Source organism: Cupressus sempervirens, chromosome 1 (assembly GCF_028749045.1).
Source record: "Cupressus sempervirens isolate cs-2001-9-10 chromosome 1, ASM2874904v1, whole genome shotgun sequence".
Classification (NCBI taxonomy): Eukaryota; Viridiplantae; Streptophyta; class Pinopsida; order Cupressales; family Cupressaceae; genus Cupressus; species Cupressus sempervirens.
In genome coordinates this window covers 552,119,136-552,145,961 of record NC_143118.1, presented here as the reverse complement: position 1 = coordinate 552,145,961, position 26,826 = coordinate 552,119,136, and the positions used below count along the sequence as shown (strand labels likewise).

Genomic DNA, 26,826 nt, shown 5'->3' with positions numbered 1-26,826 from the left:
AGCCACTATTTGAGAGAAACCTCTGGCGAACCTCCTGTAGTAAGAGCAAAGACCCATGAAGCCTCTCAAGTTTGATACATTCCTCGGTGGTAGCCAATCTGGGATTGCCTGAATCTTTTCTTGATGTACCTTCACCCCATCTACACCAATCACGTGACCAAGGTAAAGAATCTCAGTCAAACTGAACTCACACTTGGACTCCGTAGCAAACAACGAGTGCTCCTCTATGATACTGAGTAACTCATCTAGGTGTTGCAAGTGCTCCTCCCAAGTCCTGCTAAAGATCAATATGTTATCAAAAATACTAATACGCTTTTCCATAGTTGCTTATGAAAAATGTAGTTCATACATGACTGAAATGTAGTTGGCACATTAGTGAGTCCAAATGGCATACCCAAGAACTCGTAGTGACCATAATGACATTAGAAGGTTGTCTTATGCACATCCTCCTCGCGAACCCGTATTTGATGGTACCCCGATCTATCTATTTTTTAAAAGTAAACTACCCAATGTAACTCATCCAGTAGTTCATCGATACAAGGGATTGGGTACCTTTTCTTGATGGTCCTCTTGTTGAGAGCATGGTAATCAATACACATGCATAGAGAGTCATCCTTCTTCTTCACTAATACAAATGAAGAAGCAAAGGGACTGGAGCTAGGCCTGATGTGTCCCATGTCTAGAAGCTCCTTGATCGTCTTTTCTATCTCCTCCTTATAATGCCTGGGATGACGATACAGTGTCATGATGACAGGTTTGGCACCCTCCTCCAACTCTATGATATGCTCAAACCCTCTATCTGGAGGAATACCTGGAGGTATGTCCTCAAAAACCCTCTTGTGCTTATCAAGCACTGGCTGAATGTCAATATAAAGTTGTTGTCCTAAGTCTTAGGTAGCCTTAGAGAAAATGAAATAGTGTGTTACCCACTCCATGTCATCATGCCTCATAATGGCCTCCATCCTGTGGGCTGAAATCAACCTAAGCTCCCCTTTTGGCATAACCTTGAGGATCACCTGTCAGCCATCCTATAAGAACTCCAACTGCATCTTCTCGTGATCAACCGTATATTTGCCTATGATTTGTAACCACTGTCTCCCCAACATGGCATCTAGTGCATCTAAATCCACACCATAAAAATTTGCCTCAAGAAGGAAATCATCAAAATGAATCAGAAGTCTTGACACCTTCCCTGTGCATTTCAATCTCTCACCTCCTGTCACCCTAACCTCAAACTCAAGTATGTCATCAATTTGTAACCTTATCTTGGTAACCCATCATAAGCTTAAGAAGTTATGTGAGGCACATGTATCCAAGAGACATATAATACGTTGTCCTCTAACAATTCCTTTCAAACGAAAGGGGTGTCCCATGGGATCGCTAGAAAGTGATGCTATGATAGGAGGTTGCCCCAAGGTACCTTCCTTCTTCCTCCCTCTTGGAGGTTGATCCTCGTTCTCATCCTCATCACTGCCATCAACCTCGTTGGCCTCCTGCTACTCATCCTCCTCCTCTAAAAGCACCTCCACATAATGTATCTTGCCTTTGCCAAGGCATCTATGATCCAGTGTCCATGGCTCTCTACAAGTGAAGCATAGCTTCTTCCTCCTGAGTTCATTATGTTTCTCAAAGTCCATCCTAGGAGGTGTAGCCTTATGTTGGTTTTTGTTCTTTTGGAAAGAAGTGGTCCCCTTATACATCTTCTTAAGAGGTTGTAATATCAATGAGGGTGACTCTAGATCATGTGTGATCTTAATAGCATCATCCAGAGTGTTTAGTTTAAGTACCTTAATTGAACTTCTATATCTATCCTGTAAACCCGCAGTGAATAGCATTATCTTACATTGTTTTGTCATGTCAGGAACCATTATCAAGATCTATTGAAACTCGTCAATGAAATCCTCTAAAAATCTACCTTGTCGTAGCTATGCCAAATCCCTGTAATAGACCTCTATATCCTTCCTGTCAAAGTGAGTAATTAGGTTAGAGCTAAAAAGTTTCATGTGATGTAATGAGACCATGATCTTGGGTAACCAACCCGTGGTGCCACCAATCATAAGTTGTTCCCTCTAAGTGCATCGTAGCAAATCAAATGGATTTCATTTCTAACATAAGTTTAAGTGTTAAGTACGTGTCTAGCTTGTGAATCCAAGATCTTGCAAATGTCTTACTGTTGTCATCAAAAATAGGGAGAGATAATTTGTTCATGGCATGCTTTAAGTCTCTATTTGGTGCTCTAGGCCTCCTATCCTGTTGTTGTCTATCTAACTCCCTTTTCTAATTTAGGTATTGGACAAAGGACATATTTTGTTTAATAGGATCAAGAAACAAATCTCATTCATCATACATTGCCATAACATTGTCCGTAAGTAAATTTAGTGTTGTTGTTGGTGTTGCCTCTTCCTCTGCATTAAAAACTAGCATTAAATGTCTGTCAATGTTTCGTGTGGGAGCCCTAACAGCTCAAGGTGATCTAGCTACACTACTACCACCACTTTGATGGATCAGAGCTCTCCTTTTAACAAGGGCTAATTGTTGTATATTAACTACAAGTTGGTAAAGAGCATTAGCTATGTTATTCTGCCCATCTCTAATAGCCCGCAATGTTTCCCTTCCCTATCCGGTTCAGTTTCATTACGTGCCATTTGAATGTTGTTTACCTGTTCTACCTGTTCAAACTGATCAACCTATTTTGTTTGTTCAGCTTGTTCACCTATCCCAAAAATCAATTTCTCATCCACTGAATAACTATCCTCAATATCAAATTGTTCAGAAGACCTCGCTTGTTCTGGTTAGAGGTGACTAAATTTATAAAGTTTTTTCTGCATACCCCGTTGTCATCTTATTTCCAATTTAACCCACAAGATGGCAAGACCCATGACTCTGATACCACTGTAATGTACTTAGCTTAATCTGATCTGGAAATTAACATTTATACTTAATGTAAATTTTGTCAAACTGTTGGCGTACAACCTCTTGGATTAAACTAAAGGGGCCATTGAAGTAAACCGATTTTTGTAATACATGCCAAAAGTCTAATGGAGATTGAAATAAAATTATTCTACCAATTACACAGCAATGCTTAAACAATGATAAGAGCATTAATATTGATTACCAACTACTAGAAATATGACAAGGGTAATGAACCGAATTCAATGTTTTTACTTGCTACAATTGATTACAATCTTTCAATACAAACAAGAGTTAATGCACCTGGATATTAGTCGTTGAATGAGAACTGCCCAAGTAACAATGTGTGAGAGTTTGTCACGAGTTACTAATATCTTGAAGTGGGTCGTTGTAGATGACTATCTGCATGAGCTAGAGATTGTATTTTGTCGTATGTTTCCACTCCCAGATATAATCAACAAACTGTCCCTTCTCTCTTGGACGTAGGAGCTAGGTAGACTATTGTCAAGGTGTATTGGTGCATTGTGACTCCTGTTATGATTGGCGTGACCCAGAATTAATTTCATCCACAACCTGCATGCTACACACCTCATAACATAGATATAGATGTTGGGTCGAACACATGACTGAAGACTCAGCTTGTAGCTATAGTTCGATACTCCCTTACTCTAATTTTGGATACTTTTCCCACTATCGTGAGGTATCTCCTGGCCTGTCTACACTGCAATGCTATACTGGTCGCAATCTTACCTTCCTAGCCAGCAGTAACTATTATGAAAAGTATGGAGGAAGAACCAAAACAAATTATTCATATTTCATTGTAACAAATAACTTACTTCCAGCCTAATATGAAATCACTATTCTCTTGTTGATTCCTGTCGGAGCTGTATGTTAATCCCTGTAGGAGGGGTTGGGGTGATGTCCAACTTCCTCAAGAAACTCGAGGGGTTTCGTCTTTAGAGTTGCCCAGTCACATTAAAGCAACTGCCTGAAACATTCTTTTATATTTATCATATTCATTGTGTTAATCCCAATGAAAAACCTTCCCTTTATCACCTCAGAGTGTGGGAAGAACAAATCTCTTAACAATGTGGGATAAAGACAGTTTTGTCTTCTAGTCACTCAAGCAATTTTGTTCTGAAGTGACTTTAATCAATAAAGTACTTTATACTTCACTTAATAAAATAAAGTAACTTTAACCTTAGAATTTCTCATTTAAAAATCTCCTCAACTGAAACCAAACACCTGTGACTAGTTGGCATCCTAAATTATATGTCGTTAGCCCATTCGAATGGGAAGATAAACCAACTAGGCACCATTAATGCTAGCGCGAAGAAGGGGAAATTACACAAGATCAACCAAACAGCTAGTTTTTTGGTTAAGATCCATAACAAAAAGATTGGAAAAGGAAAGGAATATGAAAATTGCTTAGTGAGTCCCACTATTTAGTCTCATTCTTGTCATTAAAATCTTTCATTCGTTCATTCATACATTTGAGAGGGTGGTGCAAGCATTAAGATGTCTCAAGACTATATATATTGCATCAAAGATGGAGGCAAAGTTGAGCTTAACAATTTAGGATCACTAGATAGCTTTCAAGGGGCAAATGTGAAGGTGTTTAACACCACAGCCCTATGCTTGAAGTGGATGATGACCTCAACTCTACTATAGATTTAATTAACTATTGCAACTATTTATAATTTGGGGCACCAATTTTAATGAAAGCTTATGACATGAGCAAGCAATGGCAGGGGTGGAATGTGCAAAGACTAATTTCTCTAAACTCCCCCCTTCCTATCTTGAGTGTGAATGATACTATTGAAGTCTCCACCTAAAATACAAACTTCGCAAGGAAAATTGGCCATCAATGCCTCTATTTCTACTCAGACTTCTCTTGATGAAATGCAGGAAGGAGGATCATAAACATTTACCAAAAGGAAGTGCAAATTTCAGAGTACAGTGAGAGACTATTGGAGGAGCCAAAATGTTTAGAGTTGCAAAGCGCAGGGGAAGAGACATTTAAAGCATTGTTGGTGATGCCTCAACCTAGAGAAAGTGTGGCAATGTGGAATAGTGGGTTGGTAGCGCTTTTTGGATAAATCTTTGTGATTAACCTATATTCAGACAAGTTTTGTTACTCGCAGTAGAAAGGATGGGAAGGTTAGAATTTTGGGGGAAATTACAGCATGTATGAAACTTATTTTTCATATATCCAAAATAGTGATATGCATCAATATACTATATAGTTTTTTAGCATATTATTATAAACAACATATGTCAAAATAGTGTACAGTCCATTGAAAAGAATTCAAAGTGTTTCTAAATAAAACTAGGATATTTGTTAATGTTGTAGCTTTAGTAGAATTAAATGGACCTAGAGATAATCCTTCTATGGTCATTGGTGAATCATCAATTGCACAAACTCTTAATATTGTCCAATGATGATTTACCATATATAGACATAGACATGTCTCCTCTTTTCATATTAATATGACTTCCAAATCTGCATTTGGAACAAGTGTTATTATATGTGGAGAAAAAGATCCTATAAAACTTCATATGGTATCAAAGGAAGGTTGCAAATGAATAGAAAGGAAATATAAATACTTTCATAGACTATGAGAAGTAACCGTGAATTGATAAGAAGTACTAAACAGAAATCATGGTTGAAGGATAAAACAAACACATTACTTGATGTTCACATCTTCTTCTCTAGTCAACCGAGATGAAAGGAATTGCAAATGATATAACGGTAACAAAATATATCAAATAGGAAAGATGTCGTTGGACATTAAGAAAGGAACGATAAGATCATCCTATGACAGGGAAATATAGGATAGAGACCACCAAAAATTAATAATTTGATAAGACATTTAATCTTTATCCATGCAATGTGGAAAGAAGGTGATCATTGTATCAAAGACTGTTAGTCAATATCTTCAAACAAATGAACAGAGGTGAAAAATTATAGAAGAATGACATATTGAAGACGACAAGATAGCTACAAAATATAAGAAATGAACATATTAATATGTAACCTTTGATATCCATTGAATATCACTACTTAGCAAATATTAGTAAAATGATTCTTGGATAGAGAACGATTTCTTATAGCAATGTTATTCAATCACAATATCTCCTCTTTTCTAAGAATTGAAGTCCAACGTAGTAGTAGTGTGGTCAGAATCGAAGTGGATATCATAGCATCAAAAAATTAAAATAACACTACATACAACTTTATCTTATTCTCTAGCAACAAGATGAAAGAGGGAAGATAGTACGTAGTGCACAATGGAAGATGATGCAAATTTTGTCTTTATGGTGAGAAAAGAGGAGAAAACAATTATTCTTCTTTATCTTGTGTGTTATGGTTCAAGAATACGTTGGATCATCTTCCATACCACTTGCTTAGGGTGTGGACAATTTTTATGATTGTCGGGTCGTGTTTGCCTGTGTATCGCAAGACGGTCATGTGTAAGAAGTTGTGCATTTTATAGGAGGTCGTGCTTTAGTTTTTTATATTCTCAGTTTATAGGAGAATTTGTATTTATCATAGATAGTTTGTCAGAGTTTTTGTGCTTGGTCTGGCTCACAAGAGAGTTCATGTTTATCATATACAAGATTTGTGTGCTTGAGTCAACGCACAATAAATTTGCAAGATTGGTAATTTAGATTGTGTGCTTCATATGTGATAATTGCAGAGAAGTTGTGACTCATTTGTGTTGCAATGAATTTTGCTTGTTTTGATTTTCATCAACTAGGTATTTTGTTGTAGAATGCAATATTGTTGGTGTTCTAACTCTATTATTTGTTAAAAGACTTCCAACTCAATATGAGGCCATTCTTATTCTCATAACGAATCATACACATTTTCACATTTGGTAATCCGCGAAATAGAAAGGATATCAATGCATGATCTAATGAAGGAATAGGAGCTTAGATGAGATTCAACAACAAATACATCACGTGGGGTACAGATGTAATATACAAGTTTGAGTCTGATGACATTCACACCAATATTCTCAATATGATCACTATGAAGATAGTCTCAACATCACAATAAGACCAACCCTTTCCTTTAAGTGAAGAATATAAAATTGACATCGAGAGCTTCTTATAATTATGGTGGTACATGGCAACAGAGATGTGAATCATTTATCCAAGCCATATCGATTAACAAATCCATACAACAAAATCTATAGTAGAGAAGAATTCAGTCTACAGCACTGGAGTTGCTTTCGACAGGAATAGATGATATAGACGGCATGGACATACAAAGCAAATACAATCGGTTGAGAATCTCATTCAAAGGGAAGATCTTGGACATTGCCACTTGAAATCAAAATCATATCCAAGCCATTGGATGTGTTTAGGAAGTTCGTAACATTCACCACAACCTTTTATGTTGCTTCTGGAAAAAGCAACAAGAGATATAACATGTGGATAGCCTATATTGAAGGAAAGGAGATAATTACATCTAACTATTTGATGGATCAATATCTATCATATGTTTGGACACTGATTTAACATCACATCTATCCCTTTATCCAATGTTTATATTGGAAAAGATCTATTGAGTCATATTATTCACTGAGACTTTAGTGTGTAACATTGAATGTTGAGAAGTCATCATCTAAACCAAGCATCAATAAGTCTTATGGTTGATACATTGTAGATTATAACATGGTAACTACAAAGCTTACAATTGCCATTTCCAGGATGTGCATGTGTGGAGATTATGAATACAAGCTAAAGACCCATGGTAAATATTAGGTTGAAGTTTCGATGTCAGAGCAATAGATCACGTCAACAAATAGAACCATATACAAATGAAATCTCATTGCTTTAACTAGAGTTGTGAAATCGATTAGACCTTGAGGATAGCGAGTCTCGTCTAATGACATTCAATATGGCAATGAAAGTGTACTAGCTCCACATTTACAAATATTTGTATTTTGAAGAAGATAAACAAATCGAAGCACTGTCACGATTGGGGCAATGAGGATAATTAATTATGGAAATTCACCAATCAACAAGAGTAAAAGTAATATCAACACATTCAAAGGATTTGTCATGGACTTTGATGAAACATTTGGTTAAAGGCATTGGCATAGAAATGTATACCTTGTTGGGCAATAAAGATGATCTAAGTGATGGACAATAAACATGACTTATCAAGTTTTGAGATCTATTAAACGGAAAGAAGTTTTCCATATTTGATGTGATGCAAAAATCATTCAATCGATATACGAGTAGGAATTTTACATTATGGGGGGGAATAATAATCAATGTTGCGTTCCCACTTGAACCACCCTTAAAAGGGAGTAACTTGTGTAAATAAGTATTCTTATCCTTGAGTATTAAATTATCTATTTATTGTAGTCTCTCTCTTGCTTAATTGGAATTCTATAGAGAGTTATTTGCCTTGATTTTTTCCTTTGTATCTGGAGATGTTCTTGTAGGAAAAAAAGGTTGGCACTTTATACATGCTACAAAATATTGTGAAGAACTCAATTTTATAATAAAGAAGTTTTGATCTAAAATTCATTTTATATGATGATCATGTTGGATAAAGTGAGGCTCTTCAAGTGATATCCTTGATGATTGAGATTGTGAAGTATCCTCCTATATCAAGCGGGAGTCTAACAGTTCATCGGAGACAACCTTGTACGAGGAGGTCAGAAGGTCGATATTAGATTCAAAGGGAGTCCAACACTTCATTGGAGATAACCTTGTACAAGAGGGTCAAAAGGTTGATATCAATTTCAGAGGGAGTTTGACATTACCTCAAAAGCAACCTTGGACCAGGAAAAGTCTACAACTTGAGAGGGAGAAGTTCGAGGTGAAATCCTTCTAAAAAATTCTCTCTCTATGAGAGAAGTTTGAGGTGAAAACCCTTGTTCCAACCTCTGACTTGGTTCATGGTGGATATTATGTGAGTTACTACATAACTCTATTGGAAAACATCATGAGAGGTGACGATCTTTCATTAATGTATTTTGTGAGGTTGCTATTGTAAAGTGACAATCTTAACAATGGCTTGACCTATTATCATGATTGACTACATTAAGTTGTGGTCCCGGAGTGTCATATATCATGATAACGAACATATAATGATAGACTACATTAAGTAGATGTTCCGGAGTGACGAAGATCATGATACTTGTCATGATGGAGATCATGACATTCTGATTACTTGTTATCTGGTAGACTACATTCAGTTGTTGTCCCGAAGTGTGTCAGAAATCATATAACTCATATCCTTCTAAGATATAACATATTCTTTTCGTAGGCATCATGAACATAATGTCAGTTCACAACCAAGAGAATATAAGTGTGATATTTCTTGTTGAATCATACTTCAGATGATATTGAAAGATAACATCTAAGTTGATGGATATATGTTGACATCCTTAAATATGTCATTCCAAGAATATCATGTTGAGATGATATCTCTCTATATACTTGATTGGCATAATGTGTTCTATAACAATCCTCCCTAGCTAAGAGGGAGTGTTAATGTTGTAGCTTCAATCGGATTGAATGGACCTAGAGATAATCTTTCTATGGTCATTCGTGAATCATCAATTACACAAACTCTCATATATATATATATATATATATATATATATATATATATATATATATATATATATAGTCTAATGATGATTTATGATGAAGGCCCACACTACCCTTACCAACTCAAGATTAAATCACAACTCTTCATTCATAAAATAACTGTTACATGCAATGTGTCGGGCTATAAGGCCTTCCCGATTACGGTCAAATACAATAGCAATTAATCCCTCGAGATCCAATCCAAACCCAAGCCAGTCTAGATCCACACTCTGGTAGAAACCTCCAAGATTTCAACTTGCGCTCGCAAGCCACCAAACAACCTCCTTGTTTCTAAACCACTGCCACTAGCTCTTCTCACAAATTCGCAACTCCACCACAATCCTGTTGTAAACTGCCTCACATTCGACGCTCTGTCCACATACTTAGGGAAACTCACCCTTTAGCTTCCTCCTTCTCCCCAAGCTTCTACAAAGAAGAGATCACACCTTGAAGCTTCCACACCTTGAGCCTTCACACCTTCTAGCTTCTACTTCCAAAACTTTCACACCTTGAAGTTTTTCCTTCCAAAGTTTGATTAGAAATGCTCATATACCTTGTTTAAATAGGCACTTACCACCCAATGCATGATTTATCCACAACCTTCTAAAATTCCACAGACACCTCGATAAATGGAATGACAATCATTTTTATTTTATTTTTTCTATTACGCCACCTATGCACCTCGAAAATAGAAATTCCTTCTTTTCTCTTTTTTTTTTCATTTTTTTATTTTTTATTATTTCTCCTCTAATTTTCGTCACTTTCTTTCCTCCAGAAAAAAAAAAATTCTTTTTTTTCTTTTTTTAATGCTCCTGCATCATACTCCCTCAATAGATAGAAAAGTGTCCCACACTTTGATGCCAAAAAGAAAGATCTACAATAATCTTCATTTTCACCAAAGGTTTCCACCTTAACAGGGACAAGAAAACCAACATGCAAATCTTCCACATATGCATCACTTTGTTAAACACCAAAATCTCAACCATCCAATCAACATGCTCACTCCAAGGAACAAATTGAACATAATGCTTCAACAGAAAACCCTCATCCACATCAGCAACTAGTGAATCCACACTAGCAACAACAAACTCCATATCAGTAGCAATATGTAACTCCTCAACAACATATGCCAAACTCACAACACCAACAGTCTCATTGCTCACAACAAGATGCTCTGCAACATACAAGTCACCACCAATAGCAACCGGATCATCCACAACCGAGTGCTTCACAATCTCCATGTCAGACTCAACCAACTGATCATGAAAACCAATCTCCATCCCAACATCATCAAGGTTAGGAATATCTTCAAGAACAACCTCCGACTGCTTTGCAAGTTCTATACCAGACTGCACAATCTGATCAACAAAACCAACTTCTTCCACCTCAACCTTGCGATGCCATCTTCTCTCTCGAATAAGTCTCTTAATCAGCCAAACAACTTTCTTTCGGATCGGTAGACTCCAGCTCCATCTATGAAATGTCTTCCTCATCTTGTCCTTATCTTGATCTAGAGCAACCTCCTCCTTAGTTCGATCAGCCCAACTAGCTTCCAATCGAGCAAACATTTTAGAAAAATTCCTCTCCACTATATCATGGATATTCACAATCATCTTAGGGTCCAATCCTCTCAGGGCCATCTCCTAAGATCTTCGTAAACCCTCTGCAACAAATCCTTCCCACGCTCCTTGTGACAACCTTGAATTGTTTGCAAGTCAAATCGCAACCTACCACCTCGCATGAACAATCAAGAACCACATCACAAGTCTAGGACAACGGATCTGCAATCCACAAACTCTCTACGATCATACCTCAACAAGATCAGTCTTCCATCTTCACATCCATCTGCAAGCCCTTAGATAAAGACCAACTCAGATCTACCTCTCCAACCCAAGTCTTGGTGCAAACTGTCTCAGCTTTGGCGATCTGTCTACACACTCAGGAACTCCCACTCTGATAAACTTCGCCCAACCAAGGTCCTGGTACAAACTGCCTCACACTTCGGCAATCTGCTTGTACACTCGAGATCTCCCACTCTGATACCACTTGATGAAGGGCCACACTACGCTTACCAACTCAAGATCAAATCACAACTCTTTATTCATAAAATAAATGTTACATGCAATGTGCTGGGCTATAAGGCCTTCCTGGTTACGTCCAAATACAATAGCAATTAATCCCTCAAGATCCAATCCAAACCCAAGTTAGTCCAGATCCACACTCTGGTAGAAACTTCCAAGATTTCAACTTGTGCTCACCAGCCACCAAGCAACCTTCTTGTTTCTAAACCGCAGCCACTAGCTCTTCTCACAAACTTGCAACTCCACCACAATCCTGCTGTAAACTGCCTTACATTCGGCGCTCTGTCCACATACTCAGGAAAACTCACCTTTTAGCTTCCTCCTTCTCCCCAAGCTTCTACAAAGAAGAGATCACACCTTGAAGCTTCCACACCTTGAAGCCTTCACACCTTCCAGCTTCTACTTCCAAACTTTCACACCTTGAAGCTTTTCCTTCCAAAGCTTGATTAGAAATGCTCATATGCCTTGCTTAAATAGGCACTTACCACCCAATGCATGATTTATCCACAACCTTATAGAATTCCACCTACACAATATCCACAACCTTCAAGATTCCACCTACACAATATCCACAACTTTCTAGAATTCCACTTACACACTTCGATAAATGGAATAACAACCATTTTTATTTTATTTTTTCTATTACGCCACCTATGCACCTCGAAAATAGAAATTCTTTTTTTTCTCCTTTTTTTATTTTTTATTATTTCTCCTCTAATTTTTGTCAGTTTCTCTCTCCTCCAGATTTTTTTATTTTTTATTTTTTATTTTTAATGCTCCTGCATCAATTTACCATATATAGACATGTCTCCTCTTGTCATATTTATATCACATTCAAGTTTGCATTTGGAACACAGAATTAAATAGGTGTTATATTTGCAGAAAATGATCCTATAAAACTTACAATTTTTACATCTAGTTGACTGAAATAATAAACTACCATTAAGTCAAATATTTTAATTTTTATTTCCTATTCTTATGTTAGCGTAAAAGTTACTGGGAAGCAGTTGTATAATATACATGGTATGGGGCCAAATATGAGGGATGCACAATTGAAGAAGTTGACTATTGTCACTCTATTTAACATGGAGTGTGATTTGAAATGTTGATGACTAAAAATTTCTAAACAATCAAATTCAAAAATTAATCAAAAAAGTCAGCATGGATTGTGGAAATCAGGTAGCATTAATATTTTCTCCATTGTTTTCACTCTGCATGTCTCCTACAAAAATAATGATGTATACTGGGGACAGCCTCCCCTTCTGGCAGAGCCCTAGAAGGATAGCAGGACTTGGTCTCAACCTGCATCACCAGGACATCCCCACCGCAGGTTCAGCCTTTTTCAGCCCAACATGTCACCAAGGAACAGTGGCAAGAAATAGTGAAAAAATCTCTTTTATCTTGTGGTACATACAAAATGAATAGAATTGTGTCCCTGGGGGGTCCACTGTCCATGCAGCAATCACTTCTCATCAGAGAAATGCTCTCATTGGCATGCATAGAAGCCCAACATATTCCTCTCAGGCCAAAGAGACCTCAGCCTAACTGCAATAGGTCAATAGACCCTTGCTTTTCTGCTAAACATTCCTAAACTTTCTGGGAGTCACCCAGTGAGAAAAGTCTATAGTGTCCTAGGTTAGATATAACAATAGTATGAAGCTGCTCAACACAACAATTTACACAAAGAATGCAATATAATTATGCCAAAAATATTCTAAGAATGTCATGACAATGTGCTAAAAATATAAATACTATTGTACACTTCCATTTCTCATGACTGGAACAGATTAATTTCTCATGACTGGAGTCAAAGAAAACGCAGCAAACTTAACCTGCTCTAAATTATGTTTTTCTAAATTATGTTTTTTGGCCAACCATACTAGCTTCAATTGTATGACAGATGAGATGGTACACAATCCAGCAATACTATTATCCTTGCCTCCGAATCTAACAATAGTCTTAAGCCAACCATTACCATCTAACATAAAACAGAATATGCACAGAACAGTTATGGCTGGGAAGATGGAATTCAAAAAAATGGGTCCATAGAAATCACAATCTTAATATATAATGTTTTATCCCCTTCTCGATCATGGTAGACTTGAAAATCGTTGTTGATTGTGCAAAACAATTTGATTTTGATGCATTCTCAAATATACTAGATAGCTAAAAATGTACCATACTAAAAAATGCTCTAAAATCACTGGTCATTGATAACAATTCTCTTGATTACCAAGCATACAGTTATGCAATTTGAGCCACAGAAGCCTATATATATCCAATATATCCAAGCAAATATATATTTTATCGTGTGAAAAAAAATCCCATTCTATACAGTTTGGTATATTTCGTAACTAATGACTGAGCAAAGTTCAAAATGAAGTCACAGAGAAGCAATTTTCTTAATTCAAATGTTTTCCGCATGCAAGGGAGCTAGCTTTACTTTTTCCATTAAAAGCAATGCACTTTTACAATGAACTCCCACTATTTAGTGGCCTCAAAGAACAGAGGTAATTAAAGTTTTTAACCATTCACAATCACATAATTTAAGATTCTATTAATTTTCCTCATTTGCAAAATTCACATGTTTGATAGGTTATCTCTGAGGACTGGTTATTATAAAATATGATCACATTAAAGGCCACAAAAGTTAAAGACCTGGACTTAGGTAAAAATCAAATGGAATATAATACACTTCGCACAAGAGAAACTGAGTTATTATTATCCCATTTCTAAATTGTAGCCATCAGTGATTTTTCTGAGTGAAAGAACTTAGAAAACAGTAGCACACTAACCCTGCTGTCCTCTGGTATTTCCATACAACGATCTCCTGCGTAGAATACATCATACAACCAACCAACAAAACATCTGATCACACACTTATGCGTGTAAACTTTAGTTATTAAAAAGACCACACAATTAGATGCACAAGGACATCTCAAGAACAAAACAACACAACAGAGCATTTTTTTATATTTTATGCAAAGCCTTGTTGATGATTCAACAGTCTTGTTCAATAATATTTGTATAGCAGGTCCATCAAGTAGAATGTTGTTCAATACTAAAAATTAAAATATAGACACCGTGATATTCAAAACTTATTGATGCCAGCCATTTCAAGGGAGCGTCTTATCATTCGGACTTACAAATAATCCTAAGTTCAGTTGATAGGCATGCAAATGCCAAAAGGTGGTTTGCATCTAAGCAGTGTAATATCTATGTTTAGGAAAAACATGTCCATAGGCTTGCTTGGAGATGAAGCAATGTGCTTTAGAGATGATTTAAGCGATGTTACCAATTCATCAACCAGAAGCCCTAGATCTGGGTCCTACCCAAACCCCAATTGGATTCTAGTTCCGTGTAGCTGAGGTATTGCAATGAAAATAGTGAAATCACTGAGGTTCATTCCAGACAGACCCAGAACAAAGTATGGTGCATTTTTTTTACATTGCAGCAAATCAGGGATTTTTTTCCAAAGGATTCAAAAACTGAAAAACAAGCGTTTGCGAAATTTGTATCTGCACACATCTACAGTGCATATACATTACATTACATTAAAGATACGCATTTTCTAAATACGTTGTATACAGATTGTGCTGGGTTTGTATAGTGCAGATATACATATTATATAATAGATGTAATTCCAGCTAAACAGATCACAATTGATACATCCAAGTATGTTGCAGAGATATTGCACCATCCCATGCATCTTAATTTAATATTTTAATATGATATGTTCATTTTATAACAATTTGAAATATATAATCCACACAAATACTTTGTAGTATTATTATAGTGTTCCATCGAGTTTCTCAACATGGCAATATGGGGATGGGGGACCAAGGGCATAAGTTTAAGGACAGCGGAAGGATGGCGGCAAGAGGCGGGACGGTTCTGCAAATACATACAGTACTTGAAAAATTAGTTATAAAAAGATGTGTAAGAATTGTAAATGAAACCGGACCACACTATGTAAAGATTACACTACAAAACATTTATAACATGAAAATGATTGCATTCAAAATTTGAAATTTGAACATTAACAATGGTGGACAGAGCTTTCAACTTTAGGAGCAAAATGCAAACTAACAATAAGTATTAAGAACTGTAGATGATATTTTGGCATACTAAGTGAATTTTAAAGCTATAAAACTAATTATTAATAAGCCAAAAAAACATGGAAATGATTGCATAAACAATAAACATGGTGGGTGGAGGTTTGGGGTCAATGCGGAGGTCATGATTATGCCTTGACTATGAATATGCAGAGATTTGCAACAAGGGATGTGTATAAATTAAATATTTATGATCATGATTCATCATTGGCCTATTGCTCAAACTTATAGTTTGATGGGCCTTTGTGGGCAACACCAAAACAAGGTTGAGATCGCATCCCTCCTCAGACTTTGGGGGTGACAGAGATGTAGAGAGATAGGTCTAGATCTTTGGAGAGAGAGAAGAGAGAGATAAAAAGAGGTAGAGAGAGGAGTCAGAAGAAGAGTTACAAGGAGATGGATAGGTCTAGAGTTCAGGGAAGATAAAGAAAATGAAATAGAGAATGAGAGAATGCTGATAGGAGCTGTCAAAAACAGAAATTTGACTGTCTGAAACTTAATAAATCTTCTAAAACCTAGAATTTACATTATAACTTCTAGAGATATGAAACCACTCAAAAAGATCATGCCAATATATCCATGACATACAACTTGAAGTGTGAGAAATGAAAAATACATAAAAATGTAACTAATACTTAAATGCTAAGTTACCAATTCTGGTTTTGATGCGGGATATATATATATATATATATGCAACGAAATGCAAGAAATTAAAAAAACCATTTCATCGCATGATACTTCACCGTTGATTATTAAACTTCAAACTTCACAAACACAAAGTGACAAATATACAAATTGAAATAAAAAGGAGCAAAAAAGGAATTAAACAATGCAAAATAGTCACTTAAGTGACTTTGGGCGTCCAAAAGGCCTTTGTATGTGCAGGTGTTGTCTGGATGTGCCCGGATGCTCTCATAGTGCTCCTAGGAAGCACATACTGAGACTGTGAGTGCTCTCTGGATGCTCTTCAGTGCATCCCGAGAGCACCCACAATCCCAAGATGTGCTTCCTAGGCACACCCATGCAGAACCAGGACACATCCATGCACCCACCCGCACCAGCCCCCAGCAAAAAACCAGAGAGCACCGGTATCTGAGCTTAAATGCTATATGTCATGTATACATTCTGCTAAAGAGAATTGTAATGTCCCTTTCTTGGATTACCTTATTTTTTCCAAGAGCAAAATATAGTTAGAGATACAATCCTGACTCCAAAATAAGATGAGATAAGCCTGTTTCGGAAACCTGCAACTAGATTAGATAACAATGTAGATATAAATCATGAATTACATCCAATTATAGGGGTGGAATATATATATACACACAACAAATCTCAATAATTAGGTGGGAGCTCACCCATAAAGAGAGTTGTAATGGAAAAGACAATGAGCTGCCCCAAGCATCCTGTACCCTAGGCCCAACAACAGGGACCTTATCCTATTTGGCCTAAAGTGGTCCTCAACCATTCTCATGAGGTGGTGTACCTAGTGAGGTTTGTCCACCCTTCTCCATCATGTCTAACTCTCACCTCTTATGATTAGGGATCCCTTTTAGTTCGCTTAAACAATTGATCCATGTGGGAGATAGTAGCGGAGCTGCGATAGTGTGCTTCAATCGACCCTCAAGCCTAGGCCCAAGGACGGGACCACACTGATGGATACATAGACATTTAGATTCAAGTATATAAATGTTACTGTTACTGTTATGGGTTATTTCTGATTTTCAGACCACTAATCTGGATGTGTTGTTTGCAATTAATTATAAATCAGAAAGTAAATGAATCAAATGAGTATTCAAATCCATAAGTTAACTCTGAAAGTATTTATTCTTGATGCCCTATCTGCTTCAACAATCTACAGAGATAGAACCATTTATCAATTTTGATGACAATAAATATCCATCGGGAGGCATACAAAAGGAACAGTCATGTCTATTCAAGTAAGTGATTGTTTGAAGAGACGCGTAGATGAGGCTAATTTATCAAACAAGCCCGATGATGATCAGGTTTTATTACACATTAACCGATAGCAAACAAACCAATGATTATTGGTTATCTTATATGCTAAACATATTGTAATAAGGCCTCCGATTATAATGAAGGGGATCATTAACTCGATCTTATATAGTCTTCATTTAATCAATCTATTCTGAAGCACACAAAATCAACAATGATCAAGGATTTACAATCCAATTGCTCAGATTCTCATACATAGATTTACCAGATTAATGTAAGGATGATCTCAATGAGATTTAAGGCAAGAATAATGTTTATGTCTATGTACATGTGTGTGAATGTATGTATATCAGTTCACGTGGTGAACTGGTATTCATAGATGCACACACATATGCATACAGTTGCCAGGTCTATCAAATAGCAAACAAACCAATGATTATCGGTTATCTTATATGTTAAACATATTGTAACAAGGCCTCCGATCATAATGACGAGGGTCATTAACTCGATCCTATATAGTCTTCATTTAATCGATCTATTCTGAAGCACACAAAATCAACAGTGATCAGGGATTTGCAATCCGATCTAAGAGAAGGATACAATCCAATTGCTCAAATTCTCATACTTAGACTTACCAGATTAATGTAAGGATGATCTCAATGAGATTTGTGGCAAGAATAATGTTTATGTCTATGTACATGTGTGTGAATGTATGTCTATCAATTTACATGGTGAACTGGTATACATACATGCACACACATATCCATACAGTTGTCAAGTCTATCCTTGAATTCTGACCAATGCTGCCATATCTTAACACTCCCTCTTAGCTAGGGAAGGTAACTAAGTGTGAACTGATTTAGATATCACCTAACTCGTGATATCAAGGAGTATACAGAACATCAGGTCAGATGACATTTGTATATCCTTGTTATGGGACGTGCATTGACATCACATCACATGATGTCTACCATAACATATCATGGCTTGTCCATTGATATTACGTCACATAATATCCACCATGATTATCTCATAAAGAGCATATTGATACACAACCAATATCAAGTCAGCATGATATCTATCAATAGTCCAAGAGATATTATCTATCAAGACATTTCCATAAATACCAAGTCAGCATGATATTCGTCATGATAGTGAACATTGTAAAGTCGTCACCTTACAATGTTGAATACAAATGTACATTATCAGAAAGATCGTCACCTTTCAATAATGTACACAGGGGGCCCATAAAGTCATAGTCACATATATGACAAAAGAGTTAACACATTAAACATCTTTTAAAATATATACACTAGAACAAATAAAACAATTTTGAGACTTACTCTCAATAAATTACGTTTCAACCATACCAAGTTTCTTTTTCAAGTCCTCCACTTTAACTCTAGAGAGAAGCTTGGTGAGAATATATGTTGTTTGATCACTTGTACTAATATACTCCAATTGGATTGCATTCCTTTCAACCATATCCCTCATGTAGTGATAAGTAATCTCTATATGCTTGGATCAATCATGGAAAACAGGATTCACTAAGAGCTTGATACAACTTTGATTGTCGCAGTATCTAGTGGTAGGCTTCAGGGGTTCACCAAATACTCCCACAATCAACTCTCTGAGCCATACTGCTTCTCTAGCTCCCATAGAGGCTGCAAAGTATTCTGCTTCTATAGAACTCTATGCCACTGAAGACTATTTCCTTTTATCCAAGAAATCATGGATGATCCCAAACTGAAGCAACATCCTGAGGTATTGTTTCGATCAGTTACACTTCCAACCCAGTCAGAATCTGAGTAACCATGTAGATCTAAGTTAACTTTTCCGTATTTGAGACCATATCCAATAGTACCCTGAAGGTGCCTCAATATATGTTTAGCAGAAACAAGGTGTAACTCTCGTGGTTCACACATAAATTGGCTCAAAGCATTCATTGCATAACATATGTCAAGTTGAGTGTTAACCAAGTACATCAAAGATTTGATAATCTGTCTATAAAGGGTAGGATCTGCAAATCTGGATTCTGCTGCTACGCCTTTTAACTTATGCAAGTTTGTTTCCATGGGTGTGGACATAGGTCTACAATTAAGCATTCCAAATCTTTTCAGAATATCAACAGTGTATTTTCCTTGATTCAAAAGAAAACCATCAGGTTTCTACCAAACTTCCAAACCTCGGAAGTACTATAAAATACTCAAGTCCTTAATATCAAATTTTGAAGCCAAATCTGTTTTGTGTTGAACAATAAGGTGATCTTCTCCTGTAATCAGCAAGTCATCAACATATAGGATTAATATTAACATGTCATCTTTAATAATTTTAAAGTAGAGATTTGGATATGCATCATTCCTTGAGAAACCTAGTCCCATAAGATAGATGTCAATTTTCTCATACCAAGCTCAAGGACCCTATTTGAATACGTAGAGGGTTTTGTTTAGTTTGCATAGATGGGATGTTGCATTATGAATCACAAAACCGTCTGGTTATTCTAGGTAGACTTCCTCTTCAATAGTCTCGTTTAGGAATGTGGTTTCTACATCCATCTGATGTATCTTCTAGCCCTTAGCTGCAGCAATGGATATAACTACTCTAGCGGAAGTGTATCTGGCAACATGTGTGAATGTCTTCTCGTAATCAATTCCTTCCTTTTATGAAAACCCTTTTGTAACAAAATGTGCCTTATGTTTCTGTCGTCTGACAAATGTTTAATTTTAAAGAGCCATTTAAAGGAGACAATAGATTTCCTTTTAGGTCTAGATGCTATATCCCATGCATCATTTTTCAGGATGGATTGATACTCTTCTATCATGGCATCTTTCCCTAATTGATGTTTAAATGCTTCTGTTACACTAGTAGGTTTTGAGTTTACAATCTCATTCATTAGAGCCACATAGTTTGAAAATCTATTAGGCCTTTTGCTTTCTCTGAATGTCCCTCTGGCTAATGCAAAATTTCCTGCTTCCTCAATCATTTTTCTAGCCCAAAGAGGTCTTTTCTTGTTATTGTTTTGATTTTCCTCTTCATGCTCCCTCTAAGTCTCAAGATCTATTTGGATTTCCTTGGAAGTTTCTTCTGATTGCTCCCTCTTTGGCTTAGAAGTAGGCTCTTCTTCCATGTTTTTAAGTGAATCCTAAATCTCTAACTCATCTAAGCTCTTTGACCTTTTGAAGGCAATGTCTTCCTCGAAGATGACATCTCTGCTCAACTTTACTTGGCCTTGTTCAAGTATGTATATCTTATGGGCTTTTGAAGATTCATTGTAACCTACAAAAATCCATTTTTTCCTGAAGGCTCTAATTTTGTCCTTTTCTCTTGAGGTACATGAATGTATATAGGACAGCCAAATATCCTTAGATGGCTTATATCAAGTTTTATCCTAGTAAAAGCCTCTTTTGGTGTTTTATTATCAAGATGTGAATGGGGACATCTATTTTGTATGTAGACAATTCTTCTGGATGTTTTTGCCCAAAATGAAGTATCTAGATTTTGGTCATACATCATCGATTTTGCAACCTCCAAAATAGTTCTATTTTTCCTCTCAACTACCCCATTGTTTTGAGGATGATAGGGTACAGTAAGCTCCCTCTTAATCCCAGCATTAACACAAAACTCTTTAAAGATTTCTGAAGTGTACTCTTTCCCATTGTCAGTCCTTAGAGTTTTAATTTTCTTTCTAGAGGAGTTCCCTGTTAGGGCTTTGAATTCTTTAAATCTTTTAAGGATCTCTTCTAACTCTTTACACCTCAGGAAGTAGATCCAGGTCTTTCTAGAGAAATCATCCACAAAGATTACACAATAAAGAGAACCTCCCATGGACGGGGTAGACATAGGTCCACATAAGTCTAAGTGGGACTAGTTCCAATACATTTTTGGGTTTGCTCAAACTATTTTGAAATGATCCCTTAGTGCTTTCCCCTAAAACACATCCTTTACATGTTCCATTATGAGTAGGGTTTAGTTTGGGCAGTCCTTTACTAATTTTTCGATGGAGGTTAGGCACGAAAGTGTATATGCCCTAATCTTCTATGTCAAATCTCGTTGGAGTCATAAGTTTCATAAATGAGTGCTTGTTTGGTATCAGTGTAGAGTTTTTATAGGTATCCTTGTCTTTCACCTATAGTTTTGGCTTTCTTAAGTGTAGCGTTCTTTGGCCATGGCAGAACTTTCTGATTCATGAATGTGACTCTGTAACCATTATCTTCTAGGGCAGACATTGATACTCAATTTCTTTTGATTCTAGGCACAAATAGTACATCTTGAAGTTGAATAGTAATGCCTGATTCTAATTTGATGTTACAAGTTCCCACTCCTCTTACAGGATGTCCAGAGTCATCTCTAATAGTTATCTCTTCCACCATAGTATATAGATGTTCTCAGAATCTAGTGATATGTCTAGATGACCCACTATAAATTGTCCAAGTATTGAATTTATTTGCTACATGATTTGATAGTGCTGAATAGAATAGGAACTTCTCAGAATCCTCTTTTGTATTTGTTTTTCTAACTTTAGCATAGGATACTTGTTTCTTAATTCTGTCAGGACATTTGGCAGCGTAGTGTCCATATTGATCACATCTGAAATATTGAACTTGGGAAGCATCTTTTCTATGTCTAAATGAACCTTTTCCATTATAATCTTTCTTCCTTTGAACTTCTTCTTTCCTTTCTTATGACGGTTGGTATTCAAAACATCAATGTCTTCATTTATGGATTTTTGTTTGTTTTCTTTTGTTAATTATCTAGCTTCTTCTTGTAGGCAGTCAGATCTTAGACAGTCTAACTTTGGGAGTTTTGACCTTGCACTTATGCCTTGTTTGAATGATTCGCATGAGTTTGGCAGGCCACCTAAGGCTATGAGGAATAATTTTTTGCTATCTATTTCATATCCAACGGTTGCCAATTGATTCATCAATTCCATTATTCTCATGAAGAGAGCATTCACAGATTCTCCTCTGTTCATTCTTATGTGATTCAGCTGTGTTTTGAGTGCAAGGGTTCTGCTGGTATAGTTTATCTCAAATGTGCTCTCTAGAGATTTGAACATGAGGTATGCAGTTGTTTTCTTTGCTAGTATAGGTACTATGAGGTCTCTAACAGAATCCACAATCAATTTCATGGCTTTTTCATTATTTTCAATCCATTGGGATTTTTCCAGTTCATTTTCAGGTTCAGATTTTTTGTCTTATACATATGAATCTAATTTGTTCTCTTTTATTGGCATCATCATTCTTAACTTCCATGCTGTAAAGTTGTTCACTCCTTCAAGGTGGTCCTCAAATCTGATTACTGTTGTCATTTTGAAGAAATAAATGTAAATGCAATATGAGTAGTCTGATTTCTCAAGTTTAATTTTGGATCTGCTTTAGACTGGCTCTGATAACATGTAAATGACTATTAAACTTATATCAGACTGCTACTATTATGGGTTATTTCTGATTTACAGAGTACTAAACTGCATGCATTGTTTGCAGGTGACAATAAATCAGAAAGTAAAGGAATCAAATGAATTTTCAAATCTATAAGTTAAATCAGAATGTATTTAATCTTGATGCCCGATCTGCTTGAGCAATCTACAGAGATAGAACCATTTATCAATTTCGATGATTTATTCTCATGATCAGTTGACATGTAAATATCCATCGGGAGGCATACAGAAGGAACAGTCATATCTATTGAAGTAAGTGTCTGTTTGAAGAGACACATAGATGAGACTAATTTATCAAACAAGCCCACTGATGATCGGATCTAATTAGATATTAACCAATAGCAAACAAACCAATGATGATGGCTTATCTTATATGCTCAACATATTGTAATAAGGCCTCCTATCATAATGATGAGGATCATTAACTCGATCCTATATAGTCTTCATTTAATTGATCTATTCTGAAGCATACAAAATCAGCAATGATCAGGGATTTACAGTCTGATCTAAGATAAGAATATAATCTGATTACTCAGATTTTCATACTTAGATTTACCAGATTCATGCAAGGATGATCTCAATGAGATTTATAGCAAGAATAATTTTCATATCTATGTATATGTGTGTGTATGTATATCAGTTCACATAGTGAACTGGTATACATACATGCACACACATATGCAAACAGTTGCCAGGTCTATCTTTGAATTCTGACCAACGCTCCCATATCTTAACATAGCATTTATCAATTGCATATAATTAGTTATAAACATATGTATTTATGTATCTATGTATGTGGGTGTGTATGTAGAATTATTAATGAACATGAATATCTAGATTCTATTGTTTTATACCACACCAATTAAGAAATAATTAATGGGTCGCTTTGCTATATTTACAAATGCCTCTACTGTTAGCTCTGCACTGCATATGACTGCTTCTGCTAGTGTTTGATGATCAATTGTATTGCATATAGGCAGGTCCAATGTATCTTTATTGATTTATGGATGCAATGTCAACAGCTGCATATATATCTTATGTCTAATACCTTGTATCAGATTGATCTCTTATAGCAATCCCCTTCATCAAATGGAATTCTTCTATTTTATTTCCTTAATGCCTGCTCTTATCCATTTTCAAAATCTGCTCTTAAAATCAGAATGATATCGCAATGAATGGATGCCCAAATGAGTCTCAACATAGCTTTCTTTATACCTTCCAAGAGGCAACCCTTCACAAAAAAATACAACTGATCAAATCAAGTCACCAAGGGCCACAGCGAGGCTGGCCAGCATTATATTTATACTTACATCCTCAAGATAGGGTGCACATCTCTAGGGATTCGATCCTTTTGTAAGCATTATATTTATTTTTTCCCTTAATAATTAGTTGGTCTTAACCCAAGTCGGCTCTCATTATTCCAATATTATTTGATGTCCTTAAATGAGGGTTGCAATTTAATGCAGCATTTTTCTTCTAACATGGCAGGGGCATAACACGCATGAGACTGACTTGAAGACAAGAATGCCATTTTCACCATTTTTTGCTTAGGGACTGAGTTTTCAAATGGGGGTTATGGAAGACTCCTAGATGTCTTCAAGCCGTTCCCCAAGACCAGGCAATAGTGGTGGTTAGATGTCATTTGAGGCTAGGAGGTCATTTGAGGCTAGGAGAACCATTAGATGTGTTTTGGAGTATAAGAAACCTGTCATTACTCATTGAAGACTTGTGTTTTTGCACAAATATACATCGGCGGTGATTCTGGAGGCAAACATGTGTTTTTAACATCTAAAAACACATATCTAGCCTCTTTCTCAAGTGTTTCCAGCTGGGCATTGGTTTTGAAGGAAAATGCATATGAAAACAAGATCAAAAAACACATTTTTGCCTTCTCCATTCATGTGTTTTGCTAAGGAAGGCTAGGGCAGATGTTTTTAATGCATTTGCATGTTGTTTTGCACATGCAAACTCTTCCAAACAGCCCATCCTAGGGCACATTTTGCCAAAAAATGGCCCATTAAGAGAAGACGTTTTGCATTCAATCTCAACCTTTTGGATCAAGGAAGGATTCAAGAGTAAGAAACTTAAATTCCAGCTTGTTTTTCATTCATTTCATGTTGTATTTGATGCCCTAGGTGCCGCTTTCAGTTGCCATTACATATGCATTTGATTCTAAAGGCAAATACATGTGTTTTTAACAAAGGATGGCACGTCTACCTCAGCCCCAGAGCCTCTAGTTGCATCCATTCCAAAACTCACCATCAAAGGAGGCAAGGCTACGGGGAGGGTACTTGAGGTAAAGATTGTGGAACCTCAAAAGATCCAGATTGATTCCAGTGATGACGAATTGCCACCAAAGCCAAAGCAGCCTGCTCCTTTGACACCTCCTCCTATAGACATGTCAGATTGCACTGCACTTCCTGACTCTGCTCATGTGTCAGATGAATCACCTAATTCACCATTGGATACAATCATGGATGCATTTTCCACCATAGCAGGCACCTCCTTCTGTGGACTCAATTTTGATAACACAGGCTTTGTCCATCTCATAAGTGGCTCCTGCAATCCTGTCAATGGACCAGTATCAAAGTTTTGAGAGTGTGTTTGGCGCATACTCCATGATTATCCCCTTTATGATAGTTTCATCTATGACAATGGTGGATACCACTTCAACACAATTTGAATAGCTCATGGCTGAGGTTACTCACAGCAGTCTCATTCTAGTCACTATTCAGACAAATACTCCACCTATTGTGACCACAATTGCACAGGTTGACTCAGTATCCACATTAGCTACGACATCTTCCTATTCTTTTTCTCTGCCTATATAGTTAAGCACAATCACTCAAAAAAGGAAGAAAGAGGAAATCCAACCTGAAGACCATGATTTCAGGGAAGTTGCTAGAACCAAGGCCTCAAAGAACAAAAAGGTGAAAACAATTTCAAGGGTCATAGTTGGCGATGATGAAGTGAAGTATGCAAAGGTAGTTGAGCCTGTAGTTGACAAACCTACAGAAGAAACACAATCCACAGATTACAAGTTCACCAAAACTTGGTAAACAGACATGCTTAAGTTGTCAACAAGATGTGCAAGATGCAATCAGCCTCTACTCACACAAAAGAATGACAAACTATGAGAGAACAGGTTGAAAGAGGAGACCGCGTGGCTTCTAGATCTCATAGAGAAAAAGAAGGCCTCTTCTTTGTCAACTGATCTTGTCTCTTTTGAGCATGTGGTGTCTTCTAGATATCATAGAGAAAAAGGTCACTTCTTTGTCAACTGATCTTGTGCCTTTTGAGCATGTGGTGTGAGTGGAGCAGAAAGCTAAGACGTGCATGAGTGGAGCAGCCGCATAGAATCATAACATGTGCAAGTAATTCTAGATGGATATAGAGTACTGAAGAATGGAAAAAAGAAAACAACCACATTAAATGAGCTTATCTTGTCATTCAACCGTCAAGTCAATCTTTTGGATGGAGATCTAGAGGTTTGGAGAAGCATGATAGAGGTTGATCTCGACGTTTTGTGTGAGTATGATGTCATCTCTTTTGTAAAGATGTATTAAGACTATTTATATCTTATGGTCAACAAAGAACAAGTCATGCAAGGACTTGTGGCTGAGATCAAAGCGGCAATGGAACAAGGCAAAAACCAAGAGAGCATGATCAGTAAATGTTTCCATGAATTGTTAAGCAATTTTTTTGCTGAAAA

At 36.6% G+C, this 26,826-nt stretch overlaps 1 protein-coding gene across 3 annotated transcripts in view; it reads right to left on the bottom strand.

The window, feature by feature from the left end:
* Nucleotides 1–14,145: 14,145 nt before the first annotated feature.
* LOC149578637 (NADH-ubiquinone oxidoreductase) overlaps nt 14,146–26,826 on the bottom strand; it is a 30,535-nt gene continuing 17,854 nt past the window's right edge. The window contains exon 2 of one of the 3 annotated variants that reach the window (XM_089830558.1): nt 14,146–14,439. The gene's annotated coding sequence lies outside the window, so the exon portion shown is untranslated. Of the gene's footprint in view, nt 15,504–26,826 lie in introns of all 3 variants that reach the window. The other 2 variants (XM_089830567.1, XR_016364664.1) reach the window with 2 other exon arrangements.